Here is a 25866-nt window from a genome sequence, read left to right as displayed (position 1 = left end):
CTGTCTGTCTCTTGTGTGTCTTGTATGTTTTGTGTCATTTCACTTGTAGTAACCAACAGTGATCAATGAAGAACTCTACCTGACTTTCTGGAAGAAGAAACCATCTCTTGAGCAAGGTATTCCAAAAATCTTACTTATTGGCAATATGTAAGATTAAATCATGTGACCTAGAAAACATGTTCACATATGTAGCTAAAACGGAATTTGAAACTGATATAGAAATTTTTTTTGAAAAACTTGTTTTTTGAAGTTGAGAACAGCTGGAGTTTTAAATATTGGACATTTTAAAAAAACTTTCCTAGCAACATGAAACCAGATACAAGCTCTGAACCTACTTAAATTGTACTTACTGTATATATACAACATATTTTTAGTAGAGGAGCATAATCTTTTCTAACATGTTACTGTTATACCCAGTGTCTGAGTCCCCAGAACTGAGAGAATAAGACATCCATAGCAATGCAAAAGCATAAAGGGGTTTATTGCTAGCTTGAGCCAGGGCTCCTGTCACATCCAACACAGTGGAGTAGAACAAGAGCCCTGAGCCCAGATTTACAGCAGTATGTATAAGTTTAGAACAAAGACAGGGAGTTGGCAAGGGTTGATTGGCTGCAGGGGTTTCCTGGTATTTACTGATTGGCCAGTTATCATCCCTCTGATTGGCCAGAGTTATCATCTCCGGAAGCCCCGGAAGAATGACTCAGGGATTATTTTTGGCCTAGTGCACCTCTTTGAGCCTGTCATGGCTCTGGTGAGGTTGTAACATTCCCCCCTGTCTTTAGATCATATAGAGGGATCTTCTTCTTTGTTTTGGGGTACAGTTTGATTTTGCTGTCTAAACACAAATAATTGAACTGAATTAATATGCTCTTTTATAAGCATAATGACCCTGTTGAGGATGCATGGGCCAAAGGTGAGTATTAGTAAAAGCACCATAACAGATCTCATTCCCTTTTGCTGGGCTAGTCTTTTTTTTTTTTTTTTTTTTTTTTTTACCTTTGCCATGGATTTTCTTATTATCTTGGTGTGGTCTGTGTAGAAACAACATCCCCTCCCCCACCCCCCACCCAGGGCAACACAGAGACCTCCCTTGTTGCAGAAAAATTAGATCTAGCCCTCTTTGGTTTTGCAAGACCATCTCAGACAGGGAGGTCAGCAATTTTTTAGGTGAATAATTGACTCTTTTAGGCGAGTAATGTCTTTATCTATGGCTGCCGGCAATGAAGTAAATCCCTGGCCTTGGAGGGACAAGGCTGTTATCTCAGTCCCTGCTCCAGTGATCCCAAGGCCAAACACGGTCACTATGGTGATGGCTGTAATAGGTTTTTTCTTGGTTCTGCCTTGTATCATTTGACCGAGTGTTTTTTGTTTTTTGGTTTTTTTTTGGGGGGGGGCCCGTAGTCGTATATTATGTTTTTTAGGGTGGTACAGGATTTTTGGCACAACAGCCACCAAGATGTAGAAACGTTTTTTAGGATTGAATATTGAGATGTGTAAACAACGGGTTACGTTCAGCTTGTAGGGGATATTATGTGCACGGAAGTGAGTGAAGGGAAGGAGAGTCACTCAGTCCCTGCCAGTCTCTATTGCCAATTTTGCCAAAGTTTTTTAGAGTCCGATTTATCTTCTTAACCTGTCCTGAGCTCTGAGGATTGTATTTACAATGCATCTTTTATTTGGTCCCCAGAGCTAAGGCCAGTCTCTGTATAATCTGACTTACAAAGGCAGGCCCATTATTAGAGCCAGTAGTCACTGGCAGCCCAAACCTAGGTACTATTTCTTCTAGGATCTTTTTAGCTACTATCATTGCTGTTTCTCCCTTAGTAGGGAATGCTTTCACCCACCCAGAAAAAGTATCCACCAAAACTCACAGATAACGGTACCCATACTTGCCTGGTCTTACCTCTGTAAAATCTATTTCCCAGTGTTGCCCTGACCTCTCTCCCTGGTACCTCATTCCCATATGCTGTCCTTTTCCAGGGTTCATCATCTGGCACTCTTTGCAGGCCTGGACTATGTCTCATACAGTCGCCTGTTGTCGAGGAAACTGCAAACTTGCTCTCTGTAAGAGGGTTAGAGTCTTTTCTTTTTCTCCTAGATGGGTGGTCAGATGTAGGTGCATACAGAGGTGTTGACCCAAGTTGGTGGGATATATCGAGTTGTCATCTTGGTCCCAATACCATCCGTCTTTGCCGTCCTGAGGGCTGGCATTTTCTGGAATCCAATTGAGATCAGAAGAGGGATACTTGGGGGTTGGGGGCAAGGTTCCCATACCTGGGGTGGTAGCCCCACAGTTAGTATAGGGGCTGTGCAGTCCCTGTTAGATGCCTCATGAGCCACCATATCAGTGGCTGGAGCCCTTGAGCCTTGATGTCTTTTCCCTTTTGATGTCCAGGGACATGTACTATTGACATTGTTTGAGGCTATTGGACAGCTGCTAAGAGTCTGTGGATTTCAGGCAGGTTTTTAACTTCTTTTTCCTTTGCTGTTAAAAACCCCCGCTCTTTATATATTGGGCCCTGGATGTGTACGGTGTCGAATGCATACCGACTCTCAGTATAAATAGTGACTCTTTTCCCTTTTGCCCTCTCTAGAGCCTGTATTAAGGCTATTAGTTCCGCTTTTTGGGCGGAGGTACCCGGGGGAAGGGCTTCAGCCCATACTACCTTCCCAGAGTCATCAACTATTGTGGCTCCAGCCTTTCTCTGTCCATCTTTTATAATTCTGCTTCCATCTGTAAACCATATCAGCTCACTGTTATTTAATGGCACATCTATTAGTTCTTTTCGTATTGCCGTCGTCTCAGCCAATATCTCACCACAATCGTGGAGAGGGCTGTCTTCCTCCAGGTTGGGTAAGAGAGTAGCCGGGTTCAGGAAGCAGGGCGTCTGGAAGCGCATCCATGGGGTGTCCATCAGCAAAGCCTGATAATGGGTCAAATGGATGTTAGAGATCCATTTACCCAGTGGCTGCTTCAGAATCTCTGATGGCATGGGGAAAGTAGACCAGGAGTCGCTGTCCATAAATCAGTTTGTCAGCATCATGGATCAGGAGGGCAGTAGGGACAATGATTTGGAGGCAAGGTGGCCACCCCGCAGCCACCGGGTCCAGTCGTTTGGATAGGTAGGCTACTGGTCGCCTCCAAGGCCCCCACTGCTGCATCAAGACTCCTTTTCCCATTTTCCGTTTTTCATCTACAAACAATTGAAAAGGCTTGGACAGGTCAGGGAGAGCAAAGGCTGAGGCTTCCAGCTGAGCCTGTCTGTGTTCTTGAAAAGCCCGACTCATTGGCTCAGTCCAAGTCCAGTTTTTATTTTATTTATTTATTTTTTTTACATCCTTTATATAGTTGCTGGGGCTTTTTAGCAAATCCTGAGATCCATAGCCGGCAATACCCAATAGTCCCAAGAAATTCTGTCACTTGTTGAGGAGTTGCCTGCTCAGGGATTTGCAATATGGCCTCTTTCATGGCCTGTGTCGGCCATCTCCTTGCTTGTTTTATTTTATACCCTAGGTATATGACTTTTTACTTTGCAATTTGGGCCTTTTTTTCATTAGCCCAGTACCCCAAGGTTCCCCAAAGTTTGAAGAAGGTTGTCTGTTGTTTCTAGGCATGCCTCCTCAGTGGTTGTGGCTAGCATAAGATAATCAACATACTGCAATAGAACAATGTTGGGGTAATCAACCCGGTGCTCATGGAGGTCTTCACCCAGAGCCTCATTGAATAGCGTTGGTGAATTATTGAAGCCTTGCAGAAGTCGAGTCCAAGTTAGCTGTCCTGAGGTCTGTCTGCCTTCTTTTATCTATTCGAATGAGAAGATCTCTTGGCTCAAGGGGGCCAAGGGTGAACTGAAAAAGGCATCTTTCAAGTCTAGGACACTATACCAGACATAGTCTGGCGGGAGGCCACTCAGAAGGGTGTACGGGTTAGGGACGGTTGGATGTATATCACTCATCCATTTGTTGACTTTAGGGAGATTATGCACAGGCCTAAAGTCCATTCTCCCTGGCTTTCTCATAGGTAATAAAGGAGTATTCTATGGAGATTGGCACATTTTAAGAATTTTTGCCTCCAGAAGCCATTGTATATGTGGTGCGATTCCTCGCCGGGCTTCTAGGCTCAAAGGGTATTGTTTTACGCGGATAGGGGTGGGGTCTAATTTCACTTTGACAATGATGGGAGGCCTCTACTTGGCTAGTCTTACCCCCGCAGTTTCTGCCCAGGCTAGAGGGTATTTTTCGACCCAAGGTTGTACATTGGGGGGTCAATGCCCATGATTGGCTTTAGCTGATACAGTCTGTATTCGTCCCTCAATGCCAGAGACAAAACTTGTATGGGGTGTCCGGTCGCATCTAGAACTGTTATCTCTCTGTGGTCAAAGTGAATTTGGGCATTGACTTTAAATAGTAAGTCTCTTCCCAGCAAGGGTTCTGATCATCCTGGTATTACAAGAAAAGAGTGAGTCACCTGCTGGGCCCCTAAATTCACTTGACGTTTAGTATTCCATCCATATTGTTTAGTCCCAGTGGCCCCTTGTATCCCAGCTGGTCTTTTTAGACATCGCTCCGTGTTTCTGGTTAAGGACCGTGTATTGAGCTCCCAGGTCCACCGTGAAGCCAAACAGTTTCCCCTCCATATGTATAGTTATCCAGGACTCGGGGAGGTGTGCCAGGTCCTGACCCCCCTAATCGCTATCTTCTCCTGCATATAGGATGTGGGCCCCTGTGGAGGACGCGAAGGACACCTCCTGCTTGGTGGGTCTTTCCCTTATGTGTCTCTTGGGGCACTTATTCTTGCAGTGTTTTATCTCCTTGCAAAACGCACACTGGTCCTTTTTAAGTCCTTGCCTTGCTGGCTTTCCTTCACCCTTCAAATGGATTTCCCTTGTTCTCTGAGAACTAGCTCCCTGTTCCATCCCTGCAAAGAATATCTGGGCTAATTCTTTCTGATTCCTACGGTTTTCTTCTGCCCTGAATTCTCTTTTCTCTCGCCTAACACGTTCCTCCCTTTCCTCTGGAGTCTATGATTAAAAAACCTCTCTGTTGCCCTCACCAGGTCTTGCAGGGATTGCTTTCCCAACCTCTATTTTTTTTTTTTTTTTAGTTTTTTTTTCCTGATATCTGGGGCTGCCTGATTCACGAATGCTAGCATGACGGCTGCGTGTGACTCATCGGCTTGTGGGTCCATGGGGGTGTACTGCCTAAAAGCTTCCATTAATTTCTCAAGGAAAGATGCTGGGCTCTCATTTGGCTCTTGTCTAACCAGATTTATGTTAGCCAGATTTGTTGGCCTCCTGGTGGCTGCTCAGAGGCCAGCCATGAGAGTCTGGCAGTACACTCGGAGACTCTCCCTACTTTCAGCGAGCTTGAAGTCCCAGCAGGGTCGCAGGGTAAATCCCTCATCAATCAGGTTAGGCTGCGTAGTGGGTCTCCCGTCTACCCCCAGCACATTCTTTCATGCTTCTGACAAGATCCATTCTCATTCCTCTGTAGAAAAGAGCACATGTTACAACTTTTGACAATCATCCCAAGAGGGGTTATGGGTGAAAAGGATAGATTCTAAAAGGTCAATGAGGCCCTGAGGTTTTTCAGAGAATGAAGGGGTCTGAGTTTTCCAGTTGTAAAGGTCACTGGTGGAAAAGGGCCAGTACTGGTATGTCCATTCTCCATCTGATCGGGCAGGTCCCACCTGAACTGGAAATGCCTGGACTGTTGAGGAGGAATAGGTTCCAGGTTGGTTTTTTTTTTTTTTTTTTCCTGCCATATTGGTGATGTCCCTGGTTTTTCTCTGAGTCCCTTGTGCAGGGCCTCCTTCCTGAGCTGGGCCGAAGTCTTGGTGTCCCTTTGTATCCCTCCAGAAGAGACCTGAGGAAACTGTGGGGGAAAAAGTGGATCCACATGGGGGGCAGGGAGAGTTCGGTCTCCAGGTCGAGTAAACCGCGGCGCAGGCGTGGCCAGAGAGCAGTGCCCCCAGTCGGCAGCGCAGAAAGGGGAGCATGCGGCTGAAAAACAAAAGGTTTTAGCTAGGCCGTTTTTTTTTTTTTAAACCAGATCCTGCAAGACCAGAATGTATGGAATTTGATCTGGGTGCCCCGAATGGTAGGGGGTGAGCATCTTCTCTCTGACCACTGGAATAGTAGGCAGGCTGAAGGTGCCCTCTTGCGGCCAGCCAACATCAAAAGCAGGCCACTCGACAGAACAGAAAGTTACTAACTTGCTTTTTTTTTTTTTTTTATTCACCAGCAATGATAGATTCTGTGCTCTAGATTTAAAATCAGAAGAAGTGGTAAGTCATAAGAGATGAAGTAGTAGAAGTTGTTTGTCCCATGATCACAGAAAAGTACACTGGGAGCCAAAAGAGCACGCAAAGATTGGAGCCAGCACTCACACAATCACAATGAATAGACAAACAGACAACAAACACAAAGTGGCCACCAACAACATAACACTGGGTCTTCTTGAATTTTCACTCAATCTTACCTGCAGGATGTTCACAGAGCCAGCCGCCCCCCCTCCCCCCGCCCCCAGCTCGATTCTGTGCCTTGGCCTTACGCTGGACTTAACCCAGAACTAACACCGGTGTTCAGATATCTCTCCTCCTAGTGAGGAAACCCCTTCTACCGGGAGAATGTTATTCTTCACATTTAAAAGGATCCTGGGCCAGCCCCCAAATGTGATGCCCAGTGTCTGAGTCCCCAAAACTAAGACATCCACAGCAATGCAAAAGCATAAAGGGGTTTATTGCTAGCTTGAGGCAGGGTTCCTGTCACATCCAACACAGTGGAGTAGAACAAGAGCCCCAAGCCCAGATTTACAGCAGTATTTATAAGTTTCAAATAAAGACGGAGTTGTCAAGGGCTGATTGGCTGCAGGGGTTTCCTGTTATTTACTGATTGGCCAGTTATCATCCCTCTGATTGGCCTGAAGTATCATCCCCGGAAGCCCCAGAAGCATAACTCAGGGATTATTTTTGGCCTAGTGCACCTTTCTGAGCCTGTCATGGCTCTGGTGAGGTTGTAACAGTTACCTGTTAAAACTACTAATGGAGGTGTTTTATTTGATGGTATTTAATTGGTTTTCACTAAAGGAATACGTTTTTATAGCTTAGCTGTGATTGTCAGTTTTCCCTTGGTTTATAGAAAAAACTAAATAATTTTACCCTTTGCTCTTAGTTACAGACCTACTATAAATCAAAATTGAAAATAAGCCATCCCCAACTTTTAGTAAAAATGCAAAGAAGAGTCTCCAATATTTTCATTAGTTCGAGATAACAAGAATTATGATAAAGGAAAGGACAACAAAGATGATCATAACTCTGATTTTCTTCAAGAAATGAGTGGAGAGAGTGCATTTTCAGCCTCCAGTTTACATGTGCCTTTCATACAAAAGCCTCATACCAGCTAGACACTTGCTAATACAAGCGCTGTATCTCCATGTGACTTACCTTCCCCATTAGCAATATCAGTTAGACAAACAGACCAGATTGTGGTAGATCAACCTGCTGTTTTAAAAACGTTGAGCATTTTCAATTGGCACTCACATAGCAGGTACACTCAAGTTAATAGCCACATTGAAGACTTTGCTACTACAACTACAGTTACTTCTCAAACCCAGATTGTATCTCCATTCAATTTAGTTCAGTTCAGCTCAGTTCACTTACTCAGTAGTGTCCGACTATCTGCGATGCCATGAATCACAGCACGCCAGGCCTCCCTGTCCATCACCAACTCCCAGAGTTCACTCAGAGTCATGTCCACCGAGTCAGTGGTGACATTCAGCCATCTCATCCTCAGTCGTCCCCTTCTCCATCTGCCCCCAATCCCTCCCAGCATCGAAGTCCTCCAATGAGTCAACTCTTCGCATGAGGTGGCCAAAGTACTGGAGTTTCAGCTTTAGCATCATTCCTTCCAAAGAAATCCTCGGGTTGATCTCCTTTAGAATGGACTGATTGGATCTCCTTGCAATCCAAGTGACTCTCAAGAGTCTACTCCACCACCACAGTGTAAAAGCATCTATTCTTCGACACTCAGCCTTCTTCACAGTCCAACTCTCACATCCATACATGACTACTGGAAAAATCATAGCCTTGACTAGACGGACCTTTGTTGGCAAAGTAATGTCTCTGCTTTTGAATATACTATCTAGCTTGGTCACAACTTTTCTTCCAAGGAGTAAGCATCTTTTAATTTCAAGAGCAGTTATTCTGGACTGATGGTGGAGCCTTCTATATTTCCAGTCAGGTATAGTGATATGTTCAGCTCATGACAGTCCTTTTCCTATCCTGCAAGAGAGAGGCAACTCATGGTCCTCATGGAGTAAGCAAGAAACAAAGTCAATGGTTGATCCTAAACATATTTCATTTTGAAATACTCTGAGCAGAGTCCCTGCTTGTTGGACTATCCACACTGTCCTGAAGACTACCTAGAAATATTGGCAATCTCAGATTTTTGGTCATTCCTTCAGATGGCAGTGGCCATATGAAGGCATACCCCTGCTTTAGTATGGTGACCCCCATTGGACAACACCAAGTGAAGCACAATGTTCTCATTCTTGCAGCTAATGGACAGTGAAATCTGTCGAGTATCTATCTGTGTAGAATATGGAGTGGTCGACAAAACACTCTTTTGCTTTCACTAAAATTTTTCATTAAATGTAAGTGGGAATATTATGATTTATAGGGGTGAGCACTTTGGAGCCATTGTAAGAGCTATTGAAATTGGGATCCTTAGTTATAATTTCAAGCCCAAAGCCCAATAGCCTTGTTTTAGATTTCAGGTGTGTTACTATGTAGTCAAATTTGCATACTTCAGCAATATCACCTTAAAGTCGATTCTATCTTCCATTCCATTGCCACGTACTGATAATCTTTCTCAGTTAATTTTACCTTCTTTTCATATTCTGCTTTGAGTGACAGGTCCTTCTCAAAGAGAACAAGATTAATTCACTTAGTTCTCTGTGATAACTTGAAAGCGAAATGGATAAGGACATTCAATATATCATGTTGAAAACCTACTGTTTTTGTTCCCTCATGGCAGCATATTATTAGCCTGTACTTCAATTGTCTAAGCAAAGGAAGCCTGACTACATTATCCTTTACCTTGGTGATTAATTCCCAGATGGCTTCAACATATTGGTGCCTTTAATTCTCAAAAGTATAAAGAAAATAGTTTTATATATTAGGGAAACATTGTACATGAATTCAAATTCACTTCTTTTATATATTTACCTTATAATTGGTACCTAAAACTGTAAAACAATGGAAACAATTTTCACGCTTTCATTGTAAAACAATGGAAATTGTTTCCGTGGAAACAGTGTGAGAATCTACTTGTGTGTGTGGGGGGGTGGGTTCCAAAATAACTGTAGATAGTGATTGCAGCCATGAAATTAAAAGACGATTAATCCTTGGAAGGAAAGTTAGGACCAACCTAGATAGCCTATTGAAAAGCAGAGACATTACTTTGCCAAGAAAGTAAGGCTATGGTTTTTCCAGTGGTCGTGTATGGATGTGAGAGTTGGACTTTGAACGCTGAGCACTGAAGAATTGATGCTTTTGTAGTGGGGTGTTAGAGAAGACTCTTGAGAGTCCTTTGGATTGCAAGGAGATGCAAAGAGTCCATTGTAAAGGAGATCAGCCCTGGGTATACTTTGGAAGGGATGATGCCAAAGCTGAAACTCCAGTGACCTCCTCATATGAAGAGTTGACTTATTGGCAAAGACTGATGCTGGGAATGATTTGGGGCAGCAGGAAAAGGGCACGACAGAGCATGAGATGACTGGATGGTATCACCGACTCAATGGACATGACTTTGAGTGAACTCCAGGAGTCGGTGATGGGTAGGGAGGCCAGCGTGCTGTGATTCATGGAGTCGCAAAGACTGGGACACGACTGACCAACTGAACAGATCTGAACTGAATTGAAAATCGTAAAAGTAAAAACAAAACTTTAAGTGAGGCAAATACAGCACATTGGGGGCAAAAGTAGAAATATTTATGGGAGAACGTTAGAGGATGAAATTGGATGCTTTAAATATGACAAACAAAACTGTGACTGGAGGGCCTAATGAGGTAAATATGACTTCCATATTGTTAGTTACCCCGCTTTATTTTTGGTTTTGAAAATCACAGGATAGTCTTACATGAAAAAATATTCTAAGATCCCATGGAATGCATAACAAACTTATATATTATAAAACATTCTGATTTAAAATGTCATGACAGTGAAATCATTCCCACCTTAAAATAACTTCCCTCCTTAAGCCTAAAAACAAATAACAGAGTACTCTGTGCAGTTCACAGGTGTCCTTCTGTTAGTCCTTATGTTTTATTTTCCTTTTTTAATTGTTTTTTGAGTATATAAGGCTGAGAGTTTGTCTGTGCACATATTAGATTAAGAATGTGTTTGTGAGTGTAAGTCTAGGTTTTCCTTTGGACTTTTATGTTAGAAATTTCAGCCAAAGAATTGGCTAATTCATAAACATAAAGAGGCACAAATATCTGCTTTCATTTTTCAAAGTGAAAGAAAACTGGGTGAGTTTAAGAGCTTGAAAGTATTTTGATAATAACCTAGCTATTCCACCCTTACATTGTTACAAATTATGGCACACTCCCAATCATCCAGCAAAAACTGAGTGGGATCTTAGATATCTATTATGTCTGGCAATAACAGTACACCCACCCACTAATGTGGCAGTACCAGAGAAGGCTAAGTGGATTCCTGGAACTTGAACCAGGCCTTCCTATAATAGGATACCTTCCTATGTGAGGCTGCACACCTACCAATAACAAAGAACACTCTTAAGTCTTCAACCTAAGGATGGAATCTGTAATTCTGTTCCCACAGGGTAGACCTTGCTTTCCCCCTTCCCAAGAGTATCAGAGAGACAGTTAAAATAGAAGGAAGTTTTAACATGCCCACATACTTCTTATATAATATCTTAAATTTCCAAGTCCAACCACACTGCTAAGATGACAATACAGGACTTCTGGCTTCAACTCTGGGTGGCAGTCATCATATAAGAATCATATGAATGTGTGAGATGTACTGACAGTGCAAATCTATAAAGCCAAATTTCTTGAGACCTGATTCAAAGAGGAAAACTGTGCACTCCATGTTTTCTGTTTCATGGGACCTTCACATGCATTCACATATTTCCACAATCCTCAACCTTTATTTGAAGTAAAAACCTGACATTAAGAGAAGAAGAATGGTCTATTCACACAGAAAGCAAATGGAAAAGGAAAAATGGATCCAGTTTCCTTCATACTTCCATGCTCAGTAACGGAACCCCTTGTAAGTATTCCTTAGGGGAACTAGGAGAAACAACTCAAAGCTCCTTCTTCCAGGATTAGAGAGGTTGATTGAAAAGCTGCAAGATTGTTTAACTCTCACCTCATCCTTAAGATCACATTCCATGTCTGTTAACACATCAGAAGATGGGCAGATCTAGCAGATATTTACAGACAACGCCTGTTTCTGCCTAAGGCCAAGGTTGTAGATCCAAGTAGGTGGGATAAGGTATCCATCTCAGGATACCATATGACACCATAGGTGTTCTCCTTCTTTTGGAAGATTTAAAAAGACATTGTGGAAAATACAATATGAGGGAGGAAAACAAAGAAAGTGACAAGAGCTATGTTATTTCTAATTGTCCTGAATCTCACTTATCATTCCATTTCCAATGACAGACTTAACATGCAATCTGAACCATATCTCAATCACTGCCAGTTCTAATTTTATCATGTTCAGTCACTCAGACTTGTCAGACTCTTGTGACTCCAGGTACAGCAAGAAACCTGGGCTCACCTGCCCTTCAAATATTGCAGAGTTTTATTCAAACCCAAGACCTTGGAGTCAGTGATGGTTTGCAGCTATCTCACACTCCGTCGTTCCCTTTTTCTCCTGCACTCAATCTTTCCCAGTATCTGTTTCTTCCCAGTGTTTTGCTCTTGGCCTCAGGAGAGCATTATATTGACTCTCCATGTGCAGCATCAGTCCCTCTGAGAATAGTCAGAAATGATTTCCTCCATGTTTTACTAATTTGAACTCCATGCTCACCACAGATATCTCAAACGTCTTCTCCAAACCTACTGTTGTAAGTCAGCCAGTTTAGTCACTCAGTCATGTCCGACTTTTTGCGACCCCATGAATCGCAGCACACCAGGCCTCCCTGTCCATCACAAACTCCTAGAGTTCACTCAGACTCGCGTCCATCGAGTCAGTGATGCAATCCAGTCATCTCATCCTCTGTCGTCCCCTTCTCCTCCTGCCCTTAATCCCTCCCAACATCAAAATCTTTTACAATGAATCATCACTTCGCATGACGTGGCCAAAGTACTGGAGTTACAGCTTTAGCATAATTTGTTCCAAAGAAATCCCAGGGCTGATCTCCTTCAGAATGAACTGGTTGGATCTCCTGGCAGTTCAAGGGACTCTCGAGAGTCTTCTCCAACACCACAGTTCAAAAGCATCAATTCTTTGGTGTTCAGCCTTCTTCACAGTCCCACTCTCACATCCATACATGACTACTGGAAGAACCATAGCCTTGACTAAACGGACCTTAGTTAGCAAAGTAATGTCTCTGCTTTTGAATATACTATCTAGGTTGGTCAGAACTTTTCTTCCAAGGAGTAAGCGCCTTTTAATTTCATGGCTGCAATCACCATCTGCAGTTATTTTGGAGCCCCCCCCCCCAAGATAAAGTCTGACACTGTTTCCACTGTTTCCCCATCTATTTCCCATGAAGTGATGGGACCGGATGCCATGATCTTCGTTTTCTGAATCCTGAGATTTAAGCCAACTTTTTCACTCTTCTCTTAACTTTCATCAAGAAGCTTTTCAATTCCTCTTCACTTTCTGCCATAAGAGTCGCATCATCTGCATATCTAAGGTGATTGATATTTCTCCCGGGAATCTTGATTCCAGCTTGTGTTTCTTCCAGTCCAGCGTTTCTCATGATGTACTCTAAATAGAAGTTAAATAATCAGGGTGACAATATGCAGCCTTGACGCACTCCATATTCCTATTTGGAACCAGTCTGTTGTTCCATGTCCACTTCTAACTGTTTCTTCCTGGCCTGCATACAGATTTCTCAAGAGGCAGGTCAGGTGGTCTGGTATTCCTATCTCTTTCAGAATTTTCCACAGTTTATTGCGATCCACACAGTCAAAGACTTTTGCATAATCAATAAAGCAAAAATAGATGTTTTTCTGGAACTCTTTTGCTTTTTCCATGATTCAGCGGATGTTGGCAGTTTGATTTCTGGTTCCTCTGCATTTTCTAAAACCAGCTTGAACATCACGGAGTTCACAGTTCATATAACTGCTGAAGCCTGGCTTGGAGAATTTTGAGCATTACTTTACTAGCGTGTGAGATGAGTACAATTGTGTGGTAGTTTGAGCATTCTTTGGCATTGCCTTTCTTTGGGGTTGGAATGAAAACTGACCTGTTCCATTCCTGTGGCCACTGCTGAGTTTTCCAAATGTGCTGGCATATTAAGTGCAGCACTTTCACAGCATCATCTTTCAGGATTTGAAACAGCTCTACTGGAATTCCATCACCTCCACTAGCTTTGTTCACAGTGATGCTTTCTAAGACCCACTTGACTTCACATTCCAGGATGTCTGGCTCTAGATGAGTGATCACACCATTATCTGGGTCGTGAAGATCTTTTTTGTACAGTTCTGTGTATTCTTGCCATCTCTTCTTAATATCTTCTACTTTACTTTGGTCCATTCCATTTCTGTCCTTTATCGAGCCCATCTTTGCATGAAATGTTCCCTTGTTATCTCTAATTTTCTTGAAGAGATCGCTAGTCTTTCCCATTCTGTTCATTTCCTCTATTTCTTTGCACTGATTGCTGAAGAAGGCTTTCTTATCTCTTCTTGCTATTCTTTGGAACTCTGAGTTCAGATGCTTTTATCTTTCCTTTTCTTCTTGGCTTTTTCTTCTCTTCTTTTCACAGCTATTTATATGGCTTCCCCAGACAGCCATTATGCTTTTTTGCATTTCTTTTCAATGGGGATGATCTTGATCCTTGTCTCCTATATAATGTCACGAACCTCATTCCATAGTTCTTCAGGCACTCTATCTATCAGATCTAGGCCCTTAAATCTATTTCTCACTTCCACTGTCCATATTTTGGTAGTCAGTTCTTGTGTTCCTGCTCACTGCTCCATAAGTTAATCCTGAAATTCAATTTTGACTATTCAGATCTTTTCAATAATCTCTCAGTTTTGTAATATGGTTTCTAGTTTGGTCATAGATTTTCATCCAAGGGGCAAGTGCCTTTTAGTTTTATGGCTGCAGTCACATCACACAGTCATACCAGAGGTTAAGAAAATGAAACGTGCCACTAATTCAACTGTATCCCATCAAAATATCTCATAATGATGGGAACAAATTCCATGATCTTATTTTTGTGTATGTGTTTGTTTGTTTTTGTATTTAGTTTTAATCCAGCTTTTTCAAACTCCCCTTTCACATTCATCAGAAGGCTCTTTAATTCCTAGTGTTTTTCAGTCATTTGTGCATTGTCATCTTATAACTAAGTTTATTCACACTTCTCACAGTAATTTTGTTTCCAGCTTCAGATTCTTTCAGTAAGTTACTTCCCATGAAGTACTCTGCACAGATGTCAAATAAGCTGGATAACCGTATATAGCCCTGATATGTTTCCTTCCCTATTTTGTACCAGTTCATTATTCCTTGTCCAATTACAACTGCTGTGTCTTGACCTGCCTGCACGCTTTCCTGGAAACAGGTACAGTGATCTGGTATTCATATCTCTTTATGAATTGTCCACAATATTTTGTGACCCTCACAGTCAAAGGGCTTCCCTAGTGGCTCAGATGATAAAGCATTTGCCTGCAATGGGGCAGAACCATTTTGGTACCCACGTCTGGAAGATCTCCAGGAGAAGGAAATGGTAAGCTATAGTCCACGGGGTCACAAAGAGTCAGACACAACTGAATGACCTTATTTTCATGCACAATCTAAGCGAGTAAGAGAGACAATTAATTATATGTAGATGAATTGTTGAAACCCCTTTGTTTTGTCTATGATCCAAACTCCAATTAAGCTTTACCTATTAAGATTACATGAGTACGACTAACTGTACCTGTGGGTTCTTTTTTTATTTTATTTTATTGCATTGCCTTCCCCCCCCCCCCCCCCAGTCTCTCTTTTTCAAGGTATCATCTACATGCTGCTACATTCCTGGACACTTGCCATCTTCTTATACAAGAATTAAATTATGCCCATGGCAGTCTCTGTCCTTTGACACCTCTTAAAACAGTTAAGTTTTCAGTGCCAAAATAAGGAATCTGTGCTCTGGAAAATGTCAGGACAGTTTGATAAATAGCTAAATATTTTCAGGAACTGATTTTCAGCTGAATGCCTGTACCATCTCTTATCTGGAAAGGAACTATGTTTCCTCAAGCTGATGACAATTTCTCATTAGCAGAAATTTCAGGAAAAATAAATGTGCTTATTTGCATGTTCAAGTCAGTGATGTACCAATTAAGTCAGTGATGTACTAATTATGTGAGTACATATGTAACCTCCCATCAAACGGATTAATTCATGTCAAGTAATGTGTGTTGTTTCACTGGGATGTCTAAAGGAATTACCTAGTTAGCCTAGAAAGAAAATCAAAACTTCTATATGCCAGAAAATAAAGGAGCACATTGAGTGCAACTCTCTCCATGGAGGCGTCATAAATAATGCTTCTATAAACGCAACAGTTCCTCCAGAGCATCAAGTGAATATTAGCAGAAGACCTTGCTCAACAGAGAAGACTATATGACAATTAGACATAACTGGGAAGAATGGAGGGAAGATGGGAGAACGAGGAAGAGACAAATAGAACCAAGCCTGTGTCCTGGGGTGGGAGATGGAGAAGCAGGGAATAGATTGAGGATTCAGGTATTTCACCTTACTAAACTTAAATTACTTTTGACTGAAAGGAAGCAAGGTGAAGAAGGTGATTATATTTAGTTTGTCTAGAGTGAGAATCAAACAGAGAATGTGTGGTGCGGTCTTGCCTCCCCCAAACTGCAGTGCAGGTGAACTAGTGTTCATAGGGCCTGGAAGATGAAACATGGGGTTAGAAAGCCAACCTGGGAGGGAACTGCTTTTGACTCTGTGGAGATGGAAAGACGGATCTGTAATCACAAAGTTTGGGACATAACTTTTCTGCCCGGTGATTGCTGGCTCCTCGGCAAAACTGAAACCATCAGTTTTCTAACAACACAAGCACCTGCAATATGTGACAACTTTTTCAAAGATCTGCTTCATTAGCTGACCGTCTGGCAGAAGAAAACGAAATCTCTGTTATGAGAAAGGCATTCCATTAATTTCCATTACTATAGAAAAATATTATTATAGTGACCAATTAACTGTGTTAACATAGGTAGCTAAAAATAACTTTAAAATTGAGATAATATGCTGCTGAAATATTTTTATATTACTTTCAATTTGAGAACAGCTGGATATTAAGACATTTTAATTTGAACACACTTAAATTTTAAGTTTCCCTAGCAACTTGGAACCAGAGAGGAATCCTGAAGCTACTTAAAGGTGTGTTTGGTGTAGATATACAATATATTGTTATTTGAGGAGCAAAATAAATCCAAATAGGTAAGTATTTAAAACTATTAGTGGAGGTGTATTATTTGAGGCTATTATCTTTGTATGTTTTAAAAGATTAATATTTCGAGTCTGGCTTTGTTTCTCTATTTTACCTTGGTTTGAAAAGTCACTAATAATTTTCTTCTTTGGTTTTAGTTGAAGTTCTATCATAATCCAAATGTTAAGTGATGCTATGCCCGACTTTTTGTAAGAATGAAAAGAAGAGTTGGTACTGAAAATGTCTCTCCAGTACCTTCATTAGTTTGAGATTACAAGATGAAGCTTGCTAAAGGAAGGAGTAATATGGATTATCATACCTCCTGGACTTTTCCTGAAACTAGAGGATAGTGTGTCTTTTCTGCCTGCACAATGCTTACTGTGTCTTTCATACAAAAGCCTTCTACCAGCCACATAGTTGCTAATAGAAGTGTCCCAATTCAAAGTGATTTTTTTCTTCATCATCAGTGTCAATTAGAATGAAAGAGCAAATTATTATAGATCAAAATGATGTTTCAAATATGTTGCTCTTTTTACATAAGCATTCACAGGATAAGCAAAAGGTCACAGGGAGAATTTTGTTACTATGACTGTTTCTACTTCTCAGTACCACGTTGTATCTTCTTTGCAGATCCATAATTCTGACTGATGATCAGTATTGTACCTTTAGTGTTCAATACAGCAGTCTGTCAGCAAATGAGGATATTTTCCCTAAACTGCAACTGGGAGGCAAGGTTTTCAGTGCAAACAATCACTGATGCATCTGCTACCTCTCTTACAAGGTCAACTCATCAGCCATCTTTCATATAATTACACATAGTTACTTTCATATAATTACTACTTAAACTGATCTACCAAGAAGAAACGTGATCATGCAGGATGCTGCTGCTGCTATGTCACTTAACTCGTGTCAGACTCTGTGCGACCCCATAGATGGCAGCTCACCAGGCTCCTCTGTTCCTGGGATTCTCCAAGGAAGAACACTGGAGGGGGTTGCCATGTCCCTCTCCAGTGCATGAAAGTGAAGGGTGAAAGTGAAGTCGTTCAGTGGTGTCCGACTCTTAGCGACCCCATGGTCTTCAGCCTATCAGGCTCTTCCACCCATGGGATTTTCCAGGCATGAACACTGGAGTGGGTCTCCACTGCTCCTTCAAATGTAGATAAAAATTTACGTCGGTGATGCCAACAAATTCTTGCATTTCTCTTATTTCAATATTAAATTTATGTGTTCACCTTCATACTATATTTTGTATTCTGAAATAATTAAGAAGAACGTGAGGTTTTTATCTCAATGTCTGTCTATTTCATTGTGCATTTATATAAATTTTTAGGCTTTTGAATGATCATCTGAATTAAATTCGCCCATTCCAGTGAATTTCAATTCACTGATTTCTGGAAGTCTGATGTTCACACTTGTCATCTTCTGTTTGACCACTCCCAATTTATCTTCATTCATGAACTTAACATTCTGGGATCCTATGAAATATCATTCTTTTCAGTATCAAACTTTATTTTAATCCATAGTCATATCCACAATACGTGTTGTTTTTCCTCTGACTCCATCTCTTCCTCTTTAAAGATTTCCAGAAGCATATAGGGCATCAAACAACCTGGAGAGTTCACCTTTCAGCCTCCTATCTTTTTGATTTTCTATATTGTTCATGGGGTTTTCAAAGCAAGAATACTGAAGAGGTTTTCCATTTCCCTTCTCCAATGGACCACATTTTGCCAGAATTCCCGACCATGCCCAATCCACCCTGGGTGGCCCACCATGGCATGTCTCATAGTTTCACTGAGGTAGACAAGGCTGTGATCCATTTGATCAGTTGGTTATTTTTCTCTGATTGAGGACTTCATTCTGTCTGCCATTTGTTCCATAAAGATAAGAGGTTTATCGTAACTTCCTAATGGAATAGATAGACTGTGAGTGAATCTGGGTCCTGTTCTGATATATGGGGCCATATTCAGTAGACTTTTAATCCAATTTACTCTTGATGGGTGTGGCTGTGTTCAGGCCCTGTGGTTTGAACTGAGGCCTAACTATGGTAGGGGTAGTGAAAGTAATTGGGACCGTCTTCAAAAGGACATGAGCAAGCACTCTTGTATCCAGTGCCCATCACCCTGCTTCATCCCATTCATGGACCATGCCTCTTCTGGAGACTCTTGAACACTCACATAAGTCTGGCTCAGTCTCCTGTGGGAACAGTGCTCTTACTCTTGGCTCCTGGTGAACACAAGGTTTTGCTTGCGCCCTCCAACTGTTTGCTTCAGACCTGTGGAAGTTCTATAATCAAATCCAACTGGCCTATAAGGTCAAATTCCTTGTGCGTTCTCAATCCCTTTGCCAGATCCCCAGGTTGAGCAATTGGTAGTAGTCCTAAAACTCCCTTATCTGTACACGAATTTCTTTAGAATGATTATCCTGAAATTTGTGGATTGTGCACTAGGCCACTTCTTGGTGGGTTGAAATTTTACCTCCTCTGAGAAGGGATTATGCCACAAACCACATGAACAAGGCCTGTAGCAGACAGACCTCTTCCCTGTCAGGCCATTGCTGACCCATGCCTCATGCAGCAGTTCTGATTGTGTCTTTGTGGGGTCCCTGGGTATATGTGCACAATAAAGTTTTATTGAGCACTCTTAGCTTGGCTGGTAGATATTGATTCTAATTGCAAATTCACCCTTCCAACATGTTTGTTTTTACTTTTCCTTTGCTTTGGACATGATTTATTTATTTGTTTGTTTTGTTTATTGTGGGACACAACATTTTCGTGTCAATGGTCATTCAGTAACAAGATGTAATTTTGGAACTCTCATAGGAAAAGATGAGTTCATACCCTCTACTTTTCCATCTTCACTTCCTTACAGGCACAAACCAGCAAAGCGGAATATGCCTCCATCCCACCTCTGTCTGCACTTTCTTCACCTTTCTGTACTCTCAGATAGGCTGGAAGCCCATGGACAGAGTCAAGGCAACCTCTTCTCTTCTAAGATGCCTGTGCCTTCACAATGAAAGATCCTACCTTATCATGATATTTATCTCACGTGATGAAATTGTTCGTTGCAAAGAGAGAGTTGTGCCCCCTAATGCACTGACCCGAGGCAGCACAATCCCAGAGCCTTCTAATATGGAAAACATCTGCAGTGCAGTAGCTTATCTTTCTGTTCCTCCTTCCAGTTTCTACTCTTTTCTGAAGGACCTTCACCTCTTTACAGACTTGGATCCTGTTACAGCCATATTGAATATTTCCACAGGTCAGCCCAATTCTCATAGACTGAGGGGTCCACAGGCTATATTTTAAAAGGCCCACACCACTTGATTTACACTGGATGGGTCCCCAAGCCTTCCACATCCTTTTCCTGGTAAACACACACACATCAACACTGCAGAAACTGTGAACTTGTTTATGTATCCTGTTGTAAATCCAAATTTGTGAACACATTGTCCTGAGTTGTCACTGGCCACCCAATCCTCATTCCAGTCTTGAACAGGACCACCTCAGAGATTCATGGGCCAGTCTCCCACACCCTGGATGCCTAGTGCAGCCTTCTGCTTGCTCCATATCTCACCGTCTGTAACATTCATCTCTATCTACTGTAGTTGGACACACATCCACATAGAAAGACACACAAATGTGGGCAACAAGCTCATGTGGGTTGACACACAAATGTTCAAGTAACGTGAAAACATAAGCAAATGGGAAACATAGATCTTTCTGTAGCTGAAGAACCAGTACTTTATATGAAATATAGAGATTTCCATTTTCTTATAGGAAAAGCTCCATTCTGAACTCAAATATGAAGTATAGAGAAGTCCAAATTCCATGATGGGGACTTAGCACCTAGGTTTTGAAACAGTAGAAACAAACCATTCCCCACTTCATGGAATCAATCATTTGTTTTGGCATATATTATTAAAAATACAGCAAACTTCTTACTTCATTATGAAACAGTGGTGCCCACATTTTCATGTGTGCAACAGAGATAATTCCATTTTCCTATAGGTTTTCCATGTCTGCAAAAATCAGCGGCAAGTTTGACCTCTGTGAAATATCCAGAACTTCACATTTAATGGTAGGAAACTACCACCTAGATTCATATATGATGTATAGACAAGTCCAAATTTCGCATGAGAGAAACAGCTTCCAAATTTTCATAAACTGAAACAAAAAAGGAGATAGATCATGGAGACAAACAAGCATCACTATATTTGCATGGAAAAGTGTCGGTATTTCTACATTTGAGTTCAATTCAGTTCAGTCTCTCAGTTATGTTCAACTTTTGTGACGACATAGTCTGCAGCATGTCATGCATCCCTATCCATCACCTACTCCCAGAACCTCCTTAAACTCATGTCCTTCGAGTCGGTGATGCCATCTAACCATCTCATCCTCTGTCGTCCTCTTCTCTTATTGACTTAAATGATTCCCAGCATCAGGGTCTTCTCCAGTTAGTCCATTCTTCACATCAGGTGTCCATATTATTGGAGTTTCAGCTTCAGGATCAGTGCTTCCAATATATATTCAGGACTGATTTCCTTTCCTTGCAGAACAAGCAACATTTAAAAAGCATCAATTCTTCTGTACTCAGCTGTCTACAGTCCAAATATCACATCTGTACAAGCTTCCTTCTCCAGGAACATCAATTTTGGTAAGCACACAACTTTCTTTGTCCTGGTTACTTTCTTTCACTTGGTCATCAATCATGTCAGGTTTTGCTTCTAACTCTGTGACTTAGCCTCAAAGGTTATAAAATCTTGGCATTTGGTCATAACAGGGACCAACCTGCACGTCAGTGGCAAGGGTCTGAAGCACTTGCCCTGGACAGCTTTGTGACATGTGCCTGTGTGCTGCATTATCCCATCACCTTGGACAGTTTCACATTTCCAGTCACATTGGCCTGATCCAGGGCCTGTGCATTCTTTCAGGGGTCTAGAAATCAAGGACCTCTGAGCTCAACTGCCTTTGAGAAATGCTTTCTCGGTGTGCACCTATCTAGGTCATTTCTGGTCAATGCTGTGCCCCTGTTAGTAGCCTACTACCCCTTAGGGCCCACAATATTCTGAGTGAGGAACCCTGTTTTTCCTATCTTTGTGTCTTCCGATGTGCACCTGTCTACCTGTGCCCCAAGCACCTCTTGGACACCCAGCTTCAAGGGACTCTTCCCACTTCCCCCACCCCATCCCCTACCCTACGCACACCCCACACCCCATCTCCCACCCACTCAACCCCACCCTAACGTTCCTCCCCTTCCAGTCTGGTGGGCATGGCCACTGGCACCACCCCTCCCCATCTCTCTGTGCGCACTCCCGCTTAAAATGAGCCCCTTTTCAACTCTCTGGGGAAATCCTACTCCCAATCCCAAATCTGGTGAGATTTGCCTGGGACAAAACAGGAACTGGAATTGGTTGGGCCGTGTGTTTTCCAGACACTGCTGAGTCACCACTTATCGTGCCTCAGCATTCAGCAGGGACCACATGGCTAAGCGTGGACACACAAACATTAGTTCCAGCTTAGGTACCCTGCTTTCCCACAAGGTGACCCTGAGCTATTCGGGGTTTTGCACCTGCAATTCTATTTGAGGCCCTAAAACGAGTGATCAGGACCAGGGGCTGGAGTGAAGGCCTAAGTGGGTGAGGAGCCAGTCAGGGCCATGTGTTCTGGAAAGAGGCTAGGAGGCCACATGCTCTCGAAAGTGGCTACGGAGCCACACTGTGGATGCCATAATCCAGCGAACCAGGGTCTGCTGCCACTTGACACTGGATGTGGGGTCCCCTCTAGAGAAGCCAAGGCATGCTGTGCCATGAAAGGGACAGAAATGGGCCTGCAGGATGGTGGTCAGTGTCCTTAGAGGAAGGGCCCTTTGTCCCAAGCAACAGCTAAGCACTTTAATTTTCCGCTGTCCAGCCATTGAGAAATTGCTCAGATTTCAAGATAAGAGGAGACATGAGGTCACATGATGGGGTTGGCTCTCCAGTTTTCAGTTTATCCTCCAGCTTCCTAAATACATGTTAACCTACCTTCTTCTTCTTTTTGGAGCATTTTGGTTCTTGCTCTCAGGCTTGGATGGACACGGGTAACTGAGAGAATAGGAGACCAGGGAAACCAGTTGTTTGAGGAACTGTGGCCACTGTGAGCTGAAACAGTGCGGGTGGAGACCATCTTCAGGTAAGCTGGTTCCCTTCGCCACATCTCTGGTGCCCCCTCTGTGCTGGTCATCGTGGAGCTGGGTAAAGTCTGTAGCCTAAGACCCTCAGGGCAGGAGGAAGATGAGGACCCTTTAGTTTTCCAAGTCATTTTTGTAAGACAGCTTTGGTCCTGCTGCTATCTTAGAGTAGGAAGCTGCAGCATGATGGGGATCCATTCCCAAAGCTACAGTCAGGTTCATAACCTGTGCTTGGGAGGCTGGTTTCAGACCCCAGACACTCGACCCCTGTGTGGAATTGAGCAAGGCCTGGTTGGTAAGCCCAGGAAAGTTTTGATCTCCCTATGCATGGGACCCCTGGGAGTGAGGTGCCCCTGGAAAGAAAGCACTCAGGCAACAGAGTGAGTCCTCTAGCTGCATCTGGAGGAGGCCAGGGAGGCCATGTGGCCAGATGTGGAATCAAGAATGGAATCTGGTGGAATGTCACCAGATTTTGCTAGTGACACCCCATCAGTGAATCTCCTTACTTGCCCCTGTGGAGGGCAGGAAGCACTGAGATGTTTGCTTCTGAGAGATGGACTGAGCCTGAGCCCTTGGAGGACAGCTGTTGAGCTAAAGAAAGGTGTAAATCGAGGCCTTTCTGGATTTCTCCCCAAATTTTGCACTGTTGCCCCATCCTCCTGGATGACCTGGCAGTAGCCATAGACCTTAGATCTCAGAATTATTTCCAATTCCATGCTCCATCTCAACAGAACATAGCCAAAATTGTTACTGATTCAAATACTTCACGAGCTGGAAGCCTGTAGACCTCCCAGTGTTCGAAGAGTAATTTTGATCAGAGGAGCTAGGGAAAAAAAAAAAAAAAAAAACAGAAACAAAGGGAAATAATCAAATGATAGAGAATAGTAATGATTTATCCATTAAGCAAAGTCAAAGGTCTTTAGTTCCTCCTCAAGGGCCATCAAAAACATTCTGAGCAATATCCTGTGAACAGTTTTAGAGATGCTAAAGCCCACCCAGGCTGAAATGCATGTACATAGACCACAGAGTAGTTGGAACCAGAGAGTCGATGATGTGGACTCCCAGTATCCTCAGTAACAGACTATTAGTAGAATGCCCCCAAACCGTGGTGTGTGATCAGTCATTAAAATCCTTACCTTGATAGTATTTGGGGATTTGTGTCTTTGAAGCACCAAAGACTGCTAGGATACCTTGTCCGGTCCTATAATTAACATGTACTTTCACTGAAACCCACAGTCAGTTTATTGATTTTACTGCACAGCAGCAAGTAGACCCAAGTTTGCTTCAGCACCAGTAATGGATGTTAAGAATGTGTGTATAGAAGGGTGATAAATACCTTTTATTTCAGATATCAAGTAGATTTATTGATGTGATTTTTCCATTTAAAAATTCTTTAGGAATGAGATTTTACAGGTTTCATGGCTTTGGTTACTATTGCTTTAAGCAGTCTGTATTTTAAGTTGATGCTGAAGTCCCTTCATTTCCTAGGAGACCAGTAACTTTGTGATGTCACAGTTACCCTTCAATTGCTAGGAGACCAGTGACTTAGTGATGTCATACCTTTTGACATTGAGAACCAGTGCGATGGTCTAGTGAGCATCTCTCTATAGGCCAGCCAAGCAGCATTTAAAGTTGCAGTGTGTAAAATCGGAGAAATGAGTAAAGTATCTGAAGAAAGATTTATCTGAGATGGCACATATTTCTTCAGAAATTCAAGATAGGCCTCCTAAGGCTGAATCAACTGGTTTAGAAACCTCCATTAGATCTTCTTTGTATGATTATACACTTACTGGGGGCAAGGTTTTGACATCTATGATTGAAGAATATACTTTTCAGGCTTTGTCTGAGGATCTTTTGATCAAAAGGCTATGCTACACATATTCTGTCTCTGAAACAGATAAGCTGAATGATTTTCTTTCATTCACATTTCCCCTAAAACTTTGAAATATAGTTGCAAATTATCAGCTTGAATCTATTTGGTGGGATGAGAGTGGCATATAGATAGTGATCAATGAAGAACTTCTTAAGAGGTCTTGGGAAGCAAGGCGCCTTTCAGAATATTTGAAACCAATAGTATTAAAACTGTAAAAGCTTAACCTTTATGGATTTAGTGAAGAGTGGCAAACTTTTCAAAGCTCTGCTTCACTACCTGACTTTCTGGAAGGAGAAAACATCTCTTTTGAGGAAGGGATTCCAAAATCTCACTTTTGGGCAATATGTAAGATTAAATAACGTTACCTAGAAAGCACGTTCATATATGTAGCTAAAATGGAATTTGAAACTGAAATAGAAAATTTTTGAAAAACTTTTAATTTTTGAAATTGAGAACACCTGGAGTTTAAAATATTGGACGTTTAAAAAAACTTTCCTAGCAATGTGAAACCAGATGCAAGCTCTGAAGCTACTTAAAGTATTATTTACTGTATATATGCAACATATTTTTAGTTGAGGAACATAATTGTTTCTAACATGTTACCTGCTAAAACTACTAATGGAGGTGTTATATTTGATGCTACTTAATTGGTGACACTAAAGGAATACATTTTTATAGCTTAGCTTTGATTGTCAGTTTTACCTTGGTTTATAAAAATCTAAATAATTTAATCCTTTGCTTTTAGTTACAGACATACTGAAATCCAAATTCAAAACAAGCCATCTCCAACTTTTAGTAAGAACGTAAAGAAGAGTTGGGATTAACGATGTGTCTACAATATTTTCATTAGTTTGAGATAACAAGAATTATGTTAAAGGAAGGAACAACAAAGATGATCATAACTCTGATTTTCTGCCAGAAATGAGTGGAGAGAGTGCACACAAGTTTACGTGTGCCTTTCATACAAAAGCCTCATACCAGCCAGATATTTGCTAATACAAGCGCTGTATCTCCATGTGACTTACCTTCCCCATCAGCAATATCAGTTAGACAAACACACCAGATTGTGGTATATCAACCTGCTGTTTTAAAAACGTTCAGCATTTTCAATTGGCACTCACATAGCAGGTACACTCAAGTTAATAGCCACGTTGAAGACTTTGCTAATACAACTGCAATTGCTTCTCAAACCCACATTTTA

General features: G+C 42.0%; 1 pseudogene; it reads left to right on the top strand.

Moving 5' to 3' along the window:
• Positions 1 to 24481: 24481 nt before the first annotated feature.
• On the top strand, positions 24482 to 25024 carry LOC108634630 (annotated as a pseudogene).
• Positions 25025 to 25866: the final 842 nt, after the last annotated feature.

This window comes from Capra hircus, unplaced genomic scaffold (genome assembly GCF_001704415.2).
Source record: "Capra hircus breed San Clemente unplaced genomic scaffold, ASM170441v1, whole genome shotgun sequence".
Lineage (NCBI taxonomy): Eukaryota > Metazoa > Chordata > Mammalia > Artiodactyla > Bovidae > Capra > Capra hircus.
The sequence above is the reverse complement of the archived record's forward strand: the minus strand, read 5'-3'. Positions and strand labels throughout refer to the sequence as shown.